Source organism: Montipora foliosa, chromosome 6 (assembly GCF_036669935.1).
Source record: "Montipora foliosa isolate CH-2021 chromosome 6, ASM3666993v2, whole genome shotgun sequence".
NCBI lineage: Eukaryota > Metazoa > Cnidaria > Anthozoa > Scleractinia > Acroporidae > Montipora > Montipora foliosa.
In genome coordinates, this window is record NC_090874.1 from 48,643,611 (window position 1) to 48,662,882 (window position 19,272).

Genomic DNA, 19,272 nt, shown 5'->3' on the forward strand with positions numbered 1-19,272 from the left:
GGATAAAGCTGGACGTATTTTGCCAGATAGTAATCCAAAGGGTTTGAGGAAAAAAAAAAAAAAAAAAAAATTGCAAAAAAAACTCTGCCGGGGGTCCCCCGTGCTAACTTTCGATCCAAAAGAGGGGGGAGGATTAATCGGTCCCTGAGCCATCTGTGATTAACCCCTTGAATACGGTAGCTCCTTCTATTAGTGTAATTACACCCTAAGGATAGTCTAAAGTTCTGAATTGAGTCCTTGTTCTTGTTCATGTGGTAAGCCAGAGTTAGTACCGAAACCGCTCATGCGCATTCGTAAAATACGTATTAACCTTTTGGCTACTAGAGATTTGGCCCAAAAACACGTTTTTGAAGCTAGTTGAGGGGTTTTGTTTTTGGTCAATGTGTTGCTGTTTAAGAGTCAAACCTGCCTACAAACCCGTTTTTTCCAGGTTGTACACTCCGCGGCCTTTTAAGCCAGGTGCTTGCAAAGTGCGGCCATGCGCGCAGAAAGCAAATTTCGACGTTTTTGGCTTTAAAAGTAGCACAACACTTTCGACTTTCACTTTTCGCTTTCTCTCCTTCCCTCTCTTTTCGCTTTCCTTTGCCTCATTTTTTTTTTGTTATTTCAACTTTCGCTGGGCATTGGTGGCTATTTTGGTAGGAAGAGTTTCTGAGAAACCTTTCATCATCTTAGAATTAGGTGATCAGAAAGGTAGGTGGGTAATGGAGCAAGCTTTTCATGGAGATTTCAGGTCAGTGTTACATTGGTTTTTTGGCCGTTTCTCCAGTTTCCTTGACTCAATTGTGCTCATTCTGGTATAGTTTGAGAGATCTCTTCTCCCTGCACAAAGTTAGTGGACAAAGCTGTTCCTGACCGTTAAAAGTGATGATGTCACTAGATGGGACCGTGGATAAAGCTGGACGTATTTTGCCAGATAGTAATCAAAGGGTTTGAGAAAAAAAAAAAAAAAAAAAAAATTGCAAAAAAACTCTGCCTGGGGTCCCCCGTGCTACTTTCGATCCAAAGAGGGAGAGATTAATCGGTCCCTGAGCCATCTGTGATTAACCCCTTGACTACGGTAGCTCCTTCTATTAGTGTAATAAAAACTAAGGATAGTCTATAGTTCTGAATTTTATTCCTTTGTCTTGTTCATGTGGTAAGCAGAGTTAGTACAGAACGCATGCGCATTCGTAAAAATACGTATTAACCCTTTGGCTACTAGAGATTTGGCCCAAAAACACGTTTTGAGCTAGTTGAGGGGTTTTTTTGGTCAATGTCGTGCTGTTTAAGAGCTAAACCTCCCTACAAACCCGTTTTTTCCAGGTTGTACACTCCGCGGCCTTTTCAGCAGGTGCTTGCAAAGTTCGGCATGCGCAGAAAGCAAAATTTCGACATAGTTTTTGGCTTTAAAAGTAGCACAACACTTTCGACTTTCACTTTTCGCTTTCTCTCTTCCTCTCTTTTCGCTTTCCTCGCCTCATTTTTTTTTTTTGTTATTTCAACTTGCTGGGCATTTGGTAGGCTTTATTTTGGTAGGAAGAGTTTCTGAGAAACCTTTCATCATCTTAGAATTAGGTGATCAGAAAGGTAGGTGGGTAATGGAGCAAGCTTTTCATGGAGATTTCAGGTCAGTGTTACATTGGTTTTTTTGGCCGTTTCTCCAGTTTCCTTGACTGAATTGTGCTCATTCTGGTATAGTTTGAGAGATCTCTTCTCCCTGCACAAGTTAGTGGACAAAGCTGTTCCTGACCGTTAAAAGTGATGATGTCACAAGATGGGACCGTGGATAAAGCTGGACGTATTTTGCCAGATAGTAATCAAAGGGTTTTGAGAAAAAAAAAAAAAAAAAAAAAATTGCAAAAAAACTCTGCCTGGGGTCCCCCGTGCTACTTTCGATCCAAAGAGGGAGAGATTAATCGGTCCCTGAGCCATCTGTGATTAACCCCTTGACTACGGTAGCTCCTTCTATTAGTGTAATAAAAACTAAGGATAGTCTATAGTTCTGAATTTTATTCCTTGTTCTTGTTCATGTGGTAAGCAGAGTTAGTACAGAACGCATGCGCATTCGTAAAATACGTATTAACCTTTTGGCTACTAGAGATTTGGCCGAAAAAACACGTTTTGAAGCTAGTTGAGGGGTTTTTTTGGTCAATGTCGTGCTGTTTAAGAGCTAAACCTGCCTACAAACCCGTTTTCCAGGTTGTACACTCCGCGGCCTTTTCAGCCAGGTGCTTGCAAAGTTCGGCATGCGCAGAAAGCAAAATTTCGACATAGTTTTTGGCTTTAAAAGTAGCACAACACTTTCGACTTTCACTTTTCGCTTTCTCTCCTTCCTCTCTTTTCGCTTTCCTCCTCATTTTTTTTTTTGTTATTTCAAACTGGCTGGGCATTTGGTAGGCTTTATTTTTGGTAGGAAGAGTTTCTGAGAAACCTTTCATCATCTTAGAATTAGGTGATCAGAAAGGTAGGTGGGTAATGGAGCAAGCTTTTCATGGAGATTTCAGGTCAGTGTTACATTGGTTTTTTTGGCCGTTTCTCCAGTTTCCTTGACTCAATTGTGCTCATTCTGGTATAGTTTGAGAGATCTCTTCTCCCTGCACAAGTTAGTGGACAAAGCTGTTCCTGACCGTTAAAAGTGATGATGTCACAAGATGGGACCGTGGATAAAGCTGGACGTATTTTGCCAGATAGTAATCAAAGGGTTTGAGAAAAAAAAAAAAAAAAAATTGCAAAAAACTCTGCCTGGGGTCCCCCGTGCTACTTTCGATCCAAAGAGGGAGGGATTAATCGGTCCCTGAGCCATCTGTGATTAACCCCTTGACTACGGTAGCTCCTTCTATTAGTGTAATAATAAAAACTAAGGATAGTCTATAGTTCTGAATTTTATTCCTTGTTCTTGTTCATGTGGTAAGCAGAGCAGAGTTAGTACAGAACGCATGCGCATTCGTAAAATACGTATTAACCTTTTGGCTACTAGAGATTTGGCCCGAAAAACACGTTTTGAAGCTAGTTGAGGGGTTTTTTGGTCAATGTCGTGCTGTTTAAGAGCTAAAACCTCCCTACAAACCCGTTTTTTCCAGGTTGTACACTCCGCGGCCTTTTCAGCCAGGTGCTTGCAAAGTTCGGCATGCGCAGAAAGCAAAATTTCGACATAGTTTTTGGCTTTAAAAGTAGCACAACACTTTCGACTTTCACTTTTCGCTTTCTCTCCTTCCCTCTCTTTTCGCTTTCCTCGCCCTCATTTTTTTTTTGTTATTTCAACTTGCTGGGCATTTGGTAGGCTTTATTTTGGTAGGAAGAGTTTCTGAGAAACCTTTCATCATCTTAGAATTAGGTGATCAGAAAGGTAGGTGGGTAATGGAGCAAGCTTTTCATGGAGATTTCAGGTCAGTGTTACATTGTGGTTTTTTTGGCCGTTTCTCCAGTTTCCTTGACTGAATTGTGCTCATTCTGGTATAGTTTGAGAGATCTCTTCTCCCTGCACAAGTTAGTGGACAAAGCTGTTCCTGACCGTTAAAAGTGATGATGTCACTAGATGGGACCCGTGGATAAAGCTGGACGTATTTTGCCAGATAGTAATCAAAGGGTTTGAGAAAAAAAAAAAAAAAAAAAAAAATTGCAAAAAACTCTGCCTGGGGTCCCCCGTGCTACTTTCGATCCAAAGAGGGAGGGATTAATCGGTCCCTGAGCCATCTGTGATTAACCCCTTGACTACGGTAGCTCCTTCTATTAGTGTAATAAAAACTAAGGATAGTCTATAGTTCTGAATTTTTTTCCTTGTTCTTGTTCATGTGGTAAGCAGAGTTAGTACAGAACGCATGCGCATTCGTAAAAATACGTATTATTAACCTTTTGGCTACTAGAGATTTGGCCGAAAAAACACGTTTTGAAGCTAGTTGAGGGGTTTTTTGGTCAATGTCGTGCTGTTTAAGAGCTAAACCTGCCTACAAACCCGTTTTTCCAGGTTGTACACTCCGCGGCCTTTTCAAGCCAGGTGCTTGCAAAGTTCGGCATGCGCAGAAAGCAAAATTTCGACATAGTTTTTGGCTTTAAAAGTAGCACAACACTTTCGACTTTCACTTTTCGCTTTCTCTCCTTCCCTCTCTTTTCGCTTTCCTCGCCTCATTTTTTTTTTATTTCAACTTGCTGGGCATTTGGTAGGCTTTATTTTGGTAGGAAGAGTTTCTGAGAAAACTTTTCATCATCTTAGAATTAGGTGATCAGAAAGGTAGGTGGGTAATGGAGCAAGCTTTTCATGGAGATTTCAGGTCAGTGTTTCAGGTCAGTGTTACATTGTTTTTTTGGCCGTTTCTCCCAGTTTTCCTTGACTCAATTGTGCTCATTTTGGTATAGTTTAGAGATCTCTTCTCCCTGCACAAGTTAGTGGACAATCTGTTCCTGACCGGTAAAAGTGATGATGTCACTAGATGGGACGTGGATAAAGCGGACGTATTTTGCCAGATAGTAATCAAAGGGTTTGAGAAAAAAAAAAAAAAAAATTTCAAAAAACACTGCCTGTGTACCCCCTTGCTAATTTCGATAAAAAGATGGAGGGATTAAACGGTCCATGAGCAATCTGTGAGTAACCCCTTGACTACGGTAGCTCCTTCTATTAGTGTAATAAAACTAAGGATAGTCTATAGTTCTGAATTTTATTCCTTGTTCTTGTTCATGTGGTAAGCAGAGTTAGTACAGAACGCATGCTCATTCGTAAAATACGTATTAACCTTTTGTCTACTAGAGATTTGGCCCAAAAACACGTTTTGAAGATATTTGAGGTTTTTTTTGTTCCATGTCTTGATTTTTAAGAGATAAACATGCCTACAAACCCTTTTTTTCCAGGTTGTACACTCCGCGGCCTTTTCAGCCAGGTGCTTGAAAAGTTCGTCATGCGCAGAAAGCTAAATTTCGACATATTTTTTTGCTTTAAAAGTACACAACACTTTCGACTTTCACTTTTCGCTTGCTCTCCTTCCCTCTCTTTTCGCTTTCCTCGCCTCATTTTTTTTTTGTTATTTCAACTTGCTGGCATTTGGTAGGCTTTATTTTGGTAGGAAGAGTTTCTGAGAACCTTTCATCATCTTAGAATTAGTGATCAGAAAGGTAGGTGGGTAATGGAGCAAGCTTTTCATGGAGATTTCAGGTCAGTGTTACATGGTTTTTTTGGCCGTTTCTCCAGTTTCCTTGACTGAATTGTGCTCATTCTGGTATAGTTTGAGAGATCTCTTCTCCCTGCACAAGTTAGTGGACAAAGCTGTTCCTGACCGTTAAAAGTGATGATGTCACTAGATGGGACCGTGGATAAAGCTGGACGTATTTTGCCAGATAGTAATCAAAGGGTTTGAGAAAAAAAAAAAAAAATTGCAAAAAACTCTGCCTGGGGTCCCCCGTGCTACTTTCGATCCAAAGAGGGAGGGATTAATCGGTCCCTGAGCCATCTGTGATTAACCCCTTGACTACGGTAGCTCCTTCTATTAGTGTAATAAAAACTAGGATAGTCTATAGTTCTGAATTTTATTCCTTGTTCTTGTTCATGTGGTAAGCAGAGTTAGTACAGAACGCATGCGCATTCGTAAAATACGTATTAACCTTTTGGCTACTAGAGATTTGGCCCAAAAACACGTTTTGAAGCTAGTTGAGGGGTTTTTTTTGGTCAATGTCGTGCTGTTTAAGAGCTAAACCTGCCTACAAACCCGTTTTTTTTTCCAGGTTGTACACTCCGCGGCCTTTTCAGCCAGGTGCTTGCAAAGTTCGGCATGCGCAGAAAGCAAAAATTTCGACATAGTTTTTGGCTTTAAAAGTAGCACAAACACTTTCGACTTTCACTTTTCGCTTTCTCTCCTTCCCTCTCTTTTCGCTTTCCCTCGCCTCATTTTTTTTTTGTTATTTCAACTTGCTGGGCATTTGGTAGGCTTTATTTGGTAGGAAGAGTTTCTGAGAAACCTTTCATCATCTTAGAATTAGGTGATCAGAAAGGTAGGTGGGTAATGGAGCAAGCTTTTCATGGAGATTTCAGGTCAGTGTTACATTGGTTTTTTGGCCGTTTCTCCAGTTTCCTTGACTCAATTGTGCTCATTCTGGTATAGTTTGAGAGATCTCTTCTCCCTGCACAAGTTAGTGGACAAAGCTGTTCCTGACCGTTAAAAGTGATGATGTCACTAGATGGGACCGTGGATAAAGCTGGACGTATTTTGCCAGATAGTAATCAAAGGGTTTGAGAAAAAAAAAAAAAAAAATTGCAAAAAACTCTGCCTGGGGTCCCCCGTGCTACTTTCGATCCAAAGAGGGAGGGATTAATCGGTCCCTGAGCCATCTGTGATTAACCCCTTGACTACGGTAGCTCCTTCTATTAGTGTAATAAAAACTAAGGATAGTCTATAGTTCTGAATTTTATTCCTTGTTCTTGTTCATGTGGTAAGCAGAGTTAGTACAGAACGCATGCGCATTCGTAAAATACGTATTAACCTTTTGGCTACTAGAGATTTGGCCCAAAAACACGTTTTGAAGCTAGTTGAGGGGTTTTTTGGTCAATGTCGTGCTGTTTAAGAGCTAAACCTGCCTACAAACCCGTTTTTTCCAGGTTGTACACTCCGCGGCCTTTTCAGCCAGGTGCTTGCAAAGTTCGGCATGCGCAGAAAGCAAAATTTCGACATAGTTTTGGCTTTAAAAGTAGCACAACACTTTCGACTTTCACTTTTCGCTTTCTCTCCTTCCCTCTCTTTTCGCTTTCCTCGCCTCATTTTTTTTTTGTTATTTCAACTTGCTGGGCATTTGGTAGGCTTTATTTTGGTAGGAAGAGTTTCTGAGAAACCTTTCATCATCTTAGAATTAGGTGATCAGAAAGGTAGGTGGGTAATGGAGCAAGCTTTTCATGGAGATTTCAGGTCAGTGTTACATTGGTTTTTTTGGCCGTTTCTCCAGTTTCCTTGACTCAATTGTGCTCATTCTGGTATAGTTTGAGAGATCTCTTCTCCCTGCACAAGTTAGTGGACAAAGCTGTTCCTGACCGTTAAAAGTGATGATGTCACTAGATGGGACCGTGGATAAAGCTGGACGTATTTTGCCAGATAGTAATCAAAGGGTTTGAGAAAAAAAAAAAAAAAATTGCAAAAAAACTCTGCCTGGGGTCCCCCGTGCTACTTTCGATCCAAAGAGGGAGGGATTAATCGGTCCCTGAGCCATCTGTGATTAACCCCTTGACTACGGTAGCTCCTTCTATTAGTGTAATAAAAACTAAGGATAGTCTATAGTTCTGAATTTTATTCCTTGTTCTGTTCATGTGGTAAGCAGAGTTAGTACAGAACGCATGCGCATTCCTAAAATACGTATTAACCTTTTGGCTACTAGAGATTTGGCCCAAAAACACGTTTTGAAGCTAGTTGAGGGGTTTTTTGGTCAATGTCGTGCTGTTTAAGAGCTAAACCTGCCTACAAACCCGTTTTTTCCAGGTTGTACACTCCGCGGCCTTTTCAGCCAGGTGCTTGCAAAGTTCGGCATGCGCAGAAAGCAAAATTTCGACATAGTTTTAGGCTTTAAAAGTAGCACAACACTTTCGACTTTCACTTTTCGCTTTCTCTCCTTCCCTCTCTTTTCGCTTTCCTCGCCTCATTTTTTTTTGTTATTTCAACTTGCTGGGCATTTGGTAGGCTTTATTTTGGTAGGAAGAGTTTCTGAGAAACCTTTCATCATCTTAGAATTAGGTGATCAGAAAGGTAGGTGGGTAATGGAGCAAGCTTTTCATGGAGATTTCAGGTCAGTGTTACATTGGTTTTTTTTGGCCGTTTCTCCAGTTTCCTTGACTCAATTGTGCTCATTCTGGTATAGTTTGAGAGATCTCTTCTCCCTGCACAAGTTAGTGGACAAAGCTGTTCCTGACCGTTAAAAGTGATGATGTCACTAGATGGGACCGTGGATAAAGCTGGACGTATTTTGCCAGATAGTAATCAAAGGGTTTGAGAAAAAAAAAAAAAAAATTGCAAAAAACTCTGCCTGGGGTCCCCCGTGCTACTTTCGATCCAAAGAGGGAGGGATTAATCGGTCCCTGAGCCATCTGTGATTAACCCCTTGACTACGGTAGCTCCTTCTATTAGTGTAATAAAAACTAAGGATAGTCTATAGTTCTGAATTTTATTCCTTGTTCTTGTTCATGTGGTAAGCAGAGTTAGTACAGAACGCATGCGCATTCCTAAAATACGTATTAACCTTTTGGCTACTAGAGATTTGGCCCAAAAACACGTTTTGAAGCTAGTTGAGGGTTTTTTTGGTCAATGTCGTGCTGTTTAAGAGCTAAACCTGCCTACAAACCCGTTTTTTCCAGGTTGTACACTCCGCGGCCTTTTCAGCCAGGTGCTTGCAAAGTTCGGCATGCGCAGAAAGCAAAATTTCGACATAGTTTTAGGCTTTAAAAGTAGCACAACACTTTCGACTTTCACTTTTCGCTTTCTCTCCTTCCCTCTCTTTTCGCTTTCCTCGCCTCATTTTTTTTTTGTTATTTCAACTTGCTGGGCATTTGGTAGGCTTTATTTTGGTAGGAAGAGTTTCTGAGAAACCTTTCATCATCTTAGAATTAGGTGATCAGAAAGGTAGGTGGGTAATGGAGCAAGCTTTTCATGGAGATTTCAGGTCAGTGTTACATTGGTTTTTTTTGGCCGTTTCTCCAGTTTCCTTGACTCAATTGTGCTCATTCTGGTATAGTTTGAGAGATCTCTTCTCCCTGCACAAGTTAGTGGACAAAGCTGTTCCTGACCGTTAAAAGTGATGATGTCACTAGATGGGACCGTGGATAAAGCTGGACGTATTTTGCCAGATAGTAATCAAAGGGTTTGAGAAAAAAAAAAAAAAAATTGCAAAAAACTCTGCCTGGGGTCCCCCGTGCTACTTTCGATCCAAAGAGGGAGGGATTAATCGGTCCCTGAGCCATCTGTGATTAACCCCTTGACTACGGTAGCTCCTTCTATTAGTGTAATAAAAACTAAGCATAGTCTATAGTTCTGAATTTTATTCCTTGTTCTTGTTCATGTGGTAAGCAGAGTTAGTACAGAACGCATGCGCATTCCTAAAATACGTATTAACCTTTTGGCTACTAGAGATTTGGCCCAAAAACACGTTTTGAAGCTAGTTGAGGGGTTTTTTTGTCAATGTCGTGCTGTTTAAGAGCTAAACCTGCCTACAAACCCGTTTTTTCCAGGTTGTACACTCCGCGGCCTTTTCAGCCAGGTGCTTGCAAAGTTCGGCATGCGCAGAAAGCAAAATTTCGACATAGTTTTAGGCTTTAAAAGTAGCACAACACTTTCGACTTTCACTTTTCGCTTTCTCTCCTTCCCTCTCTTTTCGCTTTCCTCGCCTCATTTTTTTTTTGTTATTTCAACTTGCTGGGCATTTGGTAGGCTTTATTTTGGTAGGAAGAGTTTCTGAGAAACCTTTCATCATCTTAGAATTAGGTGATCAGAAAGGTAGGTGGGTAATGGAGCAAGCTTTTCATGGAGATTTCAGGTCAGTGTTACATTGGTTTTTTTGGCCGTTTCTCCAGTTTCCTTGACTCAATTGTGCTCATTCTGGTATAGTTTGAGAGATCTCTTCTCCCTGCACAAGTTAGTGGACAAAGCTGTTCCTGACCGTTAAAAGTGATGATGTCACTAGATGGGACCGTGGATAAAGCTGGACGTATTTTGCCAGATAGTAATCAAAGGGTTTGAGAAAAAAAAAAAAAAATTGCAAAAAACTCTGCCTGGGGTCCCCCGTGCTACTTTCGATCCAAAGAGGGAGGGATTAATCGGTCCCTGAGCCATCTGTGATTAACCCCTTGACTACGGTAGCTCCTTCTATTAGTGTAATAAAAACTAAGGATAGTCTATAGTTCTGAATTTTATTCCTTGTTCTTGTTCATGTGGTAAGCAGAGTTAGTACAGAACGCATGCGCATTCCTAAAATACGTATTAACCTTTTGGCTACTAGAGATTTGGCCCAAAAACACGTTTTGAAGCTAGTTGAGGGGTTTTTTGGTCAATGTCGTGCTGTTTAAGAGCTAAACCTGCCTACAAACCCGTTTTTTCCAGGTTGTACACTCCGCGGCCTTTTCAGCCAGGTGCTTGCAAAGTTCGGCATGCGCAGAAAGCAAAATTTCGACATAGTTTTAGGCTTTAAAAGTAGCACAACACTTTCGACTTTCACTTTTCGCTTTCTCTCTCCTTCCCTCTCTTTTCGCTTTCCTCGCCTCATTTTTTTTTGTTATTTCAACTTGCTGGGCATTTGGTAGGCTTTATTTTGGTAGGAAGAGTTTCTGAGAAACCTTTCATCATCTTAGAATTAGGTGATCAGAAAGGTAGGTGGGTAATGGAGCAAGCTTTTCATGGAGATTTCAGGTCAGTGTTACATTGGTTTTTTTGGCCGTTTCTCCAGTTTCCTTGACTCAATTGTGCTCATTCTGGTATAGTTTGAGAGATCTCTTCTCCCTGCACAAGTTAGTGGACAAAGCTGTTCCTGACCGTTAAAAGTGATGATGTCACTAGATGGGACCGTGGATAAAGCTGGACGTATTTTGCCAGATAGTAATCAAAGGGTTTGAGAAAAAAAAAAAAAAAATTGCAAAAAACTCTGCCTGGGGTCCCCCGTGCTACTTTCGATCCAAAGAGGGAGGGATTAATCGGTCCCTGAGCCATCTGTGATTAACCCCTTGACTACGGTAGCTCCTTCTATTAGTGTAATAAAAACTAAGGATAGTCTATAGTTCTGAATTTTATTCCTTGTTCTTGTTCATGTGGTAAGCAGAGTTAGTACAGAACGCATGCGCATTCCTAAAATACGTATTAACCTTTTGGCTACTAGAGATTTGGCCCAAAAACACGTTTTGAAGCTAGTTGAGGGGTTTTTTGGTCAATGTCGTGCTGTTTAAGAGCTAAACCTGCCTACAAACCCGTTTTTTGCAGGTTGTACACTCCGCGGCCTTTTCAGCCAGGTGCTTGCAAAGTTCGGCATGCGCAGAAAGCAAAATTTCGACATAGTTTTAGGCTTTAAAAGTAGCACAACACTTTCGACTTTCACTTTTCGCTTTCTCTCCTTCCCTCTCTTTTCGCTTTCCTCGCCTCATTTTTTTTTTGTTATTTCAACTTGCTGGGCATTTGGTAGGCTTTATTTTGGTAGGAAGAGTTTCTGAGAAACCTTTCATCATCTTAGAATTAGGTGATCAGAAAGGTAGGTGGGTAATGGAGCAAGCTTTTCATGGAGATTTCAGGTCAGTGTTACATTGGTTTTTTTGGCCGTTTCTCCAGTTTCCTTGACTCAATTGTGCTCATTCTGGTATAGTTTGAGAGATCTCTTCTCCCTGCACAAAATAGTGGACAAAGCTGTTCCTGACCGTTAAAAGTGATGATGTCACTAGATGGGACCGTGGATAAAGCTGGACGTATTTTGCCAGATAGTAATCAAAGGGTTTGAGAAAAAAAAAAAAAAATTGCAAAAAACTCTGCCTGGGGTCCCCCGTGCTACTTTCGATCCAAAGAGGGAGGGATTAATCGGTCCCTGAGCCATCTGTGATTAACCCCTTGACTACGGTAGCTCCTTCTATTACTGTAATAAAAACTAAGGATAGTCTATAGTTCTGAATTTTATTCCTTGTTCTTGTTCATGTGGTAAGCAGAGTTAGTACAGAACGCATGCGCATTCGTAAAATACGTATTAACCTTTTGGCTACTGGAGATTTGGCCCAAAAACACGTTTTGAAGCTAGTTGAGGGGTTTTTTGGTCAATGTCGTGCTGTTTAAGAGCTAAACCTGCCTACAAACCCGTTTTTTCCAGGTTGTACACTCCGCGGCCTTTTCAGCCAGGTGCTTGCAAAGTTCGGCATGCGCAGAAAGCAAAATTTCGACATAGTTTTAGGCTTTAAAAGTAGCACAACACTTTCGACTTTCACTTTTCGCTTTCTCTCCTTCCCTCTCTTTTCGCTTTCCTCGCCTCATTTTTTTTTGTTATTTCAACTTGCTGGGCATTTGGTAGGCTTTATTTTGGTAGGAAGAGTTTCTGAGAAACCTTTCATCATCTTAGAATTAGGTGATCAGAAAGGTAGGTGGGTAATGGAGCAAGCTTTTCATGGAGATTTCAGGTCAGTGTTACATTGGTTTTTTGGCCGTTTCTCCAGTTTCCTTGACTCAATTGTGCTCATTCTGGTATAGTTTGAGAGATCTCTTCTCCCTGCACAAGTTAGTGGACAAAGCTGTTCCTGACCGTTAAAAGTGATGATGTCACTAGATGGGACCGTGGATAAAGCTGGACGTATTTTGCCAGATAGTAATCAAAGGGTTTGAGAAAAAAAAAAAAAAAATTGCAAAAAACTCTGCCTGGGGTCCCCCGTGCTACTTTCGATCCAAAGAGGGAGGGATTAATCGGTCCCTGAGCCATCTGTGATTAACCCCTTGACTACGGTAGCTCCTTCTATTAGTGTAATAAAAACTAAGGATAGTCTATAGTTCTGAATTTTATTCCTTGTTCTTGTTCATGTGGTAAGCAGAGTTAGTACAGAACGCATGCGCATTCCTAAAATACGTATTAACCTTTTGGCTACTAGAGATTTGGCCCAAAAACACGTTTTGAAGCTAGTTGAGGGGTTTTTTGGTCAATGTCGTGCTGTTTAAGAGCTAAACCTGCCTACAAACCCGTTTTTTGCAGGTTGTACACTCCGCGGCCTTTTCAGCCAGGTGCTTGCAAAGTTCGGCATGCGCAGAAAGCAAAATTTCGACATAGTTTTAGGCTTTAAAAGTAGCACAACACTTTCGACTTTCACTTTTCGCTTTCTCTCCTTCCCTCTCTTTTCGCTTTCCTCGCCTCATTTTTTTTTGTTATTTCAACTTGCTGGGCATTTGGTAGGCTTTATTTTGGTAGGAAGAGTTTCTGAGAAACCTTTCATCATCTTAGAATTAGGTGATCAGAAAGGTAGGTGGGTAATGGAGCAAGCTTTTCATGGAGATTTCAGGTCAGTGTTACATTGGTTTTTTTGGCCGTTTCTCCAGTTTCCTTGACTCAATTGTGCTCATTCTGGTATAGTTTGAGAGATCTCTTCTCCCTGCACAAAATAGTGGACAAAGCTGTTCCTGACCGTTAAAAGTGATGATGTCACTAGATGGGACCGTGGATAAAGCTGGACGTATTTTGCCAGATAGTAATCAAAGGGTTTGAGAAAAAAAAAAAAGAAATTGCAAAAAACTCTGCCTGGGGTCCCCCGTGCTACTTTCGATCCAAAGAGGGAGGGATTAATCGGTCCCTGAGCCATCTGTGATTAACCCCTTGACTACGGTAGCTCCTTCTATTACTGTAATAAAAACTAAGGATAGTCTATAGTTCTGAATTTTATTCCTTGTTCTTGTTCATATGGTAAGCAGAGTTAGTACAGAACGCATGCGCATTCGTAAAATACGTATTAACCTTTTGGCTACTGGAGATTTGGCCCAAAAACACGTTTTGAAGCTAGTTGAGGGGTTTTTTGGTCAATGTCGTGCTGTTTAAGAGCTAAACCTGCCTACAAACCCGTTTTTTCCAGGTTGTACACTCCGCGGCCTTTTCAGCCAGGTGCTTGCAAAGTTCGGCATGCGCAGAAAGCAAAATTTCGACATAGTTTTAGGCTTTAAAAGTAGCACAACACTTTCGACTTTCACTTTTCGCTTTCTCTCCTTCCCTCTCTTTTCGCTTTCCTCGCCTCATTTTTTTTTTGTTATTTCAACTTGCTGGGCATTTGGTAGGCTTTATTTTGGTAGGAAGAGTTTCTGAGAAACCTTTCATCATCTTAGAATTAGGTGATCAGAAAGGTAGGTGGGTAATGGAGCAAGCTTTTCATGGAGATTTCAGGTCAGTGTTACATTGGTTTTTTTGGCCGTTTCTCCAGTTTCCTTGACTCAATTGTGCTCATTCTGGTATAGTTTGAGAGATCTCTTCTCCCTGCACAAGTTAGTGGACAAAGCTGTTCCTGACCGTTAAAAGTGATGATGTCACTAGATGGGACCGTGGATAAAGCTGGACGTATTTTGCCAGATAGTAATCAAAGGGTTTGAGAAAAAAAAAAAAAAATTGCAAAAAACTCTGCCTGGGGTCCCCCGTGCTACTTTCGATCCAAAGAGGGAGGGATTAATCGGTCCCTGAGCCATCTGTGATTAACCCCTTGACTACGGTAGCTCCTTCTATTAGTGTAATAAAAACTAAGGATAGTCTATAGTTCTGAATTTTATTCCTTGTTCTTGTTCATGTGGTAAGCAGAGTTAGTACAGAACGCATGCGCATTCCTAAAATACGTATTAACCTTTTGGCTACTAGAGATTTGGCCCAAAAACACGTTTTGAAGCTAGTTGAGGGGTTGTTTGGTCAATGTCGTGCTGTTTAAGAGCTAAACCTGCCTACAAACCCGTTTTTTGCAGGTTGTACACTCCGCGGCCTTTTCAGCCAGGTGCTTGCAAAGTTCGGCATGCGCAGAAAGCAAAATTTCGACATAGTTTTAGGCTTTAAAATTAGCACAACACTTTCGACTTTCACTTTTCGCTTTCTCTCCTTCCCTCTCTTTTCGCTTTCCTCGCCTCATTTTTTTTTTGTTATTTCAACTTGCTGGGCATTTGGTAGGCTTTATTTTGGTAGGAAGAGTTTCTGAGAAACCTTTCATCATCTTAGAATTAGGTGATCAGAAAGGTAGGTGGGTAATGGAGCAAGCTTTTCATGGAGATTTCAGGTCAGTGTTACATTGGTTTTTTTGGCCGTTTCTCCAGTTTCCTTGACTCAATTGTGCTCATTCTGGTATAGTTTGAGAGATCTCTTCTCCCTGCACAAGTTAGTGGACAAAGCTGTTCCTGACCGTTAAAAGTGATGATGTCACTAGATGGGACCGTGGATAAAGCTGGACGTATTTTGCCAGATAGTAATCAAAGGGTTTGAGAAAAAAAAAAAAAAAATTGCAAAAAACTCTGCCTGGGGTCCCCCGTGCTACTTTCGATCCAAAGAGGGAGGGATTAATCGGTCCCTGAGCCATCTGTGATTAACCCCTTGACTACGGTAGCTCCTTCTATTACTGTAATAAAAACTAAGGATAGTCTATAGTTCTGAATTTTATTCCTTGTTCTTGTTCATGTGGTAAGCAGAGTTAGTACAGAACGCATGCGCATTCGTAAAATACGTATTAACCTTTTGGCTACTGGAGATTTGGCCCAAAAACACGTTTTGAAGCTAGTTGAGGGGTTTTTTGGTCAATGTCGTGCTGTTTAAGAGCTAAACCTCCCTACAAACACGTTTCCAGGTTGTAGACTCCGCGGCCTTTTCACCCAGGCGCAAAAAAAGCGCTTGCAAATTTCGGCTTGCGCAGAAAGCAAAATTTCGACATACTTTTGGGGTTTAAAAGTAGCACAACACTTTCGACTTTCACTTTTCACTTTCTCTCCTCCCCTCCCTTTTCGCTTTCCTTGCCTCATTGTTTTTTTTTTCAACTTGCTGGGCATTTGGTAGGCTTTATTTTGGTAGAAAGAGTTTCTGAGAAAACTTTTAGAGTTAGACAGCCCAAACACGACTGAGGTGATTAGTTGTTTTACAATATATTAGAACAGAGAGATAATATACTAGTGTCACAAAAAGATGATTGTTATATATATCCAGCTCTAGCCACCTTCATTTCGGTGAATGCTGTTTGTCCCTTTTCTGCGTCTTATTCCCGTACTGCATTCTGGGTAAAATATGGCCAAAGAGAACATAGATTCCCGCCACACAAACACTTCCAAAATGAGACTAAGTCTGCAAGCACAACACGAAATGGGAAACAAATTCACTTCAACACGCGGCTTATGGTTATTGTTTCCCACTGTCCGCTTTTTCTTTCCAGGGGCGCGCACTTTTCAGGCTGTGTACTTGCAAACTCTCTGCCCCATATCGACGTCTGGCTCCGTCCGGAGAAGGTGTCTGGAAAACCCGAATAACGAATAGCGAACAGTCGCGAATACCGAACAGCGAATAGTCACGAATAGTACGAATAGTGCGAATAGTGCGAATAGTCGCGAATAGTCGCGAATAGTCACGAATAGTGACGAATAGTAACAAATAGTGGCAAATAAGGGTGGAGGGGGGGGGGGGTGGATTGTGACGAAATGACGAAAATTTGGTACCCAGTACTTCCTGGTCAACCGCGCAGCAACGTTGGATGGGATTTTCCCGCCAAAAAAGCAGAGATGTGTCGGCGAAGGACAGCTTGAGCCCTGAGAAGGAAAGGTAATAAATGCACTGAAATCCTGTTGTTTATTTGTATAATTAATTAACGCAACGGTTATCAGAGTAGCTCGTTTGTCTCTTTAATCACAAACCACTTGCCTCACATTTTGATTTTATTCCTTTTTACAGAACGAGTCTCGCCGGATCGGACAGCTCAGATGAGGATGATGAAATTTATGTTCGGGCGCCACTGTGCGAGGAGATGATCATGAGCTTGATGTATTAATGAAAATGATTTATATTTTTGCATTTTGACGTTTGTTCTTCTTTAGAGTGTTTGTAAAAGCATGCACGAAACTCTCTTTTCGACGGCAGGTGAGCATATTATTTGCTTTGATTACGAGATTGTTCAGCATAAGGCGGTGACTATTGAAGACTATTCATCACTATTCGCCACTATTCGCACTGTTCGTACTATTCGCTATTCGCGACTATTCGCTGTTCGCTATTCGCGACTATTCGCTATTCGCTATTCGGGTTTTCCAGACACCCGTCCGGAGAAGGCTGCAAACTCCTCTTGCAACCATCTCCACGCCTCTTAGTGCTTCAATAGACGTGAGGACTTGCGGGCTTTGAGACTTCATGATGTCTCTCAACCACCAGACGGCGTTTCAGCATATAATTATAATAAGTAAAGTAAAGTAAAGTAGACCTTATTTAACGTCGATAACTCGTAACAGTAATTCAACTGACAAACCTGAGGTCGACGGTGCGCTCATTTTACTCCCCCCTCTCCATCAGTGCTCCGTTTTACGGGTATTTAAAGCTACTAGCTACACGGAAAGGAAAGGAGTCGAAACAAGGATGGGAGATCCGGGAATCGAACTAAGGACCTCTTGCACCAAGGGCGCGCACTAACCGACTGTGCCATCCTTGCTCCTAATCTTGCTCAGGTTTTTTCTCTGATGCTACCTTTGATCTATCCCATCCTCGGAGACCCAGTGGCAGATTGTGGAGGCAAGGGGAAGTCTAAACATTTTATTTTGCCCGTTTAGACTGCACTGTTCTGACGATATTCATTTTCAGTTAATTAACTTAACCCTAACCCTAACCCTAATTATTAGGCACCAGACGTTTTCTGTGGTACTGTTCCATGTGCGGACTGAATCATGGAGTTACGTGCCTTTCAAGGTAGAGATTAGATCATCAAATAGATTGTCAAAGGGTCGGTACATTTCGTTGACCCCCAGTCCATGGACTAACCAAATGGACTACCCTAAAAATACTATTTCGAATGATTACTGTTGATCCTTTTGTAAGCAGCATCTCAAATAGTGCTTACTTAAGCCTCAACACCCATTTTAAACAGCATTGTTCAACAGTATTTAAGTCTAAGCACCCATTTTAAAAAGGTTAGCTTTCAATTATTGTTGTGATGGCCCATTTCTTCATAAAGGCTAACCTTTTTAGCGAAATGTACCAACCCTATTGTCAAATGAAACCATGTTGCCTCGCAGTTATGAAAGCAAATTCATTTGCGTCGAGAAGCCTGAAATTTTTCAGGACTTCAACGGTATTTGAACCCTCGACTTCGCGATACCGGTGCGATCGGCGGGTCTAATCTGCAGGTCGCAGGTCACAGGTTGCACAGGTCATTGTTTCACCAATACAGAAAGCATCCTAAACATTCTTAAAAGCTAACCTTAGGCCTAATTAGGCCTAAACAAAAGTTTTTAGGCCTAAGGTTAGCTTTTAAGAATGTTTAGGGTTAGGGTTACATATTGCGTTCATAACTGCGAGGCAACATGGTTTCAATTGATTTCATACCCGCAATTTGCAATAATATATGATGCATTTCATATATATCTTTCAAATTATATTGTATTCCACTGTATTGTTGTTTTGATGGAAAATTTTGAATAGATAAACTTGCTATTCAACACTTATAACTGCACTTAATTGCCCAACTTTACTGTCTTTCGTTACTGAAATTCTCACCTCAAGCAATACATTACCACTGAGGTTTCATATTTTCTGGTTCAGATAATACAGTATGGCAAAAATCTCCTCCAAAACCAAGGTTTACAGTGTCCTCATTAATTTGTGCCCCTAAACCCATTGACTCCTGGGGGTTCCCTGCCGACAAGTAAATCGTCTGGTGTTAGACAGAGTAAATACTTAAGTCTGGCTGGTTCAGGCCATGCCAGTTTGGGTGTCAAAGGGTTTTTTCAGTGAGTGATTTAAGTGGTACTATGATCAAAAAATCACTTCCTTTTTTTCTTCAGATTTTGAAAGTGTGTTTGCTTAACAACTGCCTGGCAAAAGTTTGAGCTGTGATTTTCATCCAAAGGCTGTTTACTGTAAGTGTAAGTTTTGGCATTCAAGGTCCACCATCATTACTCATGTTCAAAACTGACCGACTAGACCTTAGAGGGTTGGATCTAGGGAAAAGTGACGTCATTTACTCAATAGTTTAAAATTTCAGGGTGTAAATGCAGTTTATTATGTAAACTATGCAAAACAGGGGTTTAAAAATTCCGAAGGCCCGAAACCCCCTTGCTGCATATTATTTCAGTCGCATACAAACGCATTGCATTCTGAAACTAGTGAGTCTTTGACCTCATTTTCTGCTCGATCCAGCTCTCTCAAGATTTTAAAGTTAGTGATGGCAGACCATTAATAGGAAAATTCCAGTTAAAATAAAGAAATGTCTCTTTGAAATTGTCACGGAATTATTATTTTTTTGTCACCAGTTTGTAAATAGTTTTAGCCACTCGTCTTGTTCGTTAGTCTGAGTGTTAATTACCAATTGTACGATTCCCTAGTGTATTATGCGTTATCCGATTTAGTGTTATAGAATTTCTTAGTGTTGTAATGTAGTCATTGCTTGTAGTCGTAATTTGAATGAATTAGTTAACTATATATAGATGTAAAAAGTCGTGGGCGTTGGTTGATTGCTGAAGTGGTTTGTTGACGAACAGGAAAAGCAAAGGGTTGAAGAACGAAAGCCTGAAGGCAAAAGGGAGAGAGAGAACAACACAGCTAAGAGCCATTAGCGGGAGCTGCCGAAAGAATTCAAAGACAAAACCCCTTTGTCAGTGGTGGCGAGTGAGGAAAATCCTTCAAAGA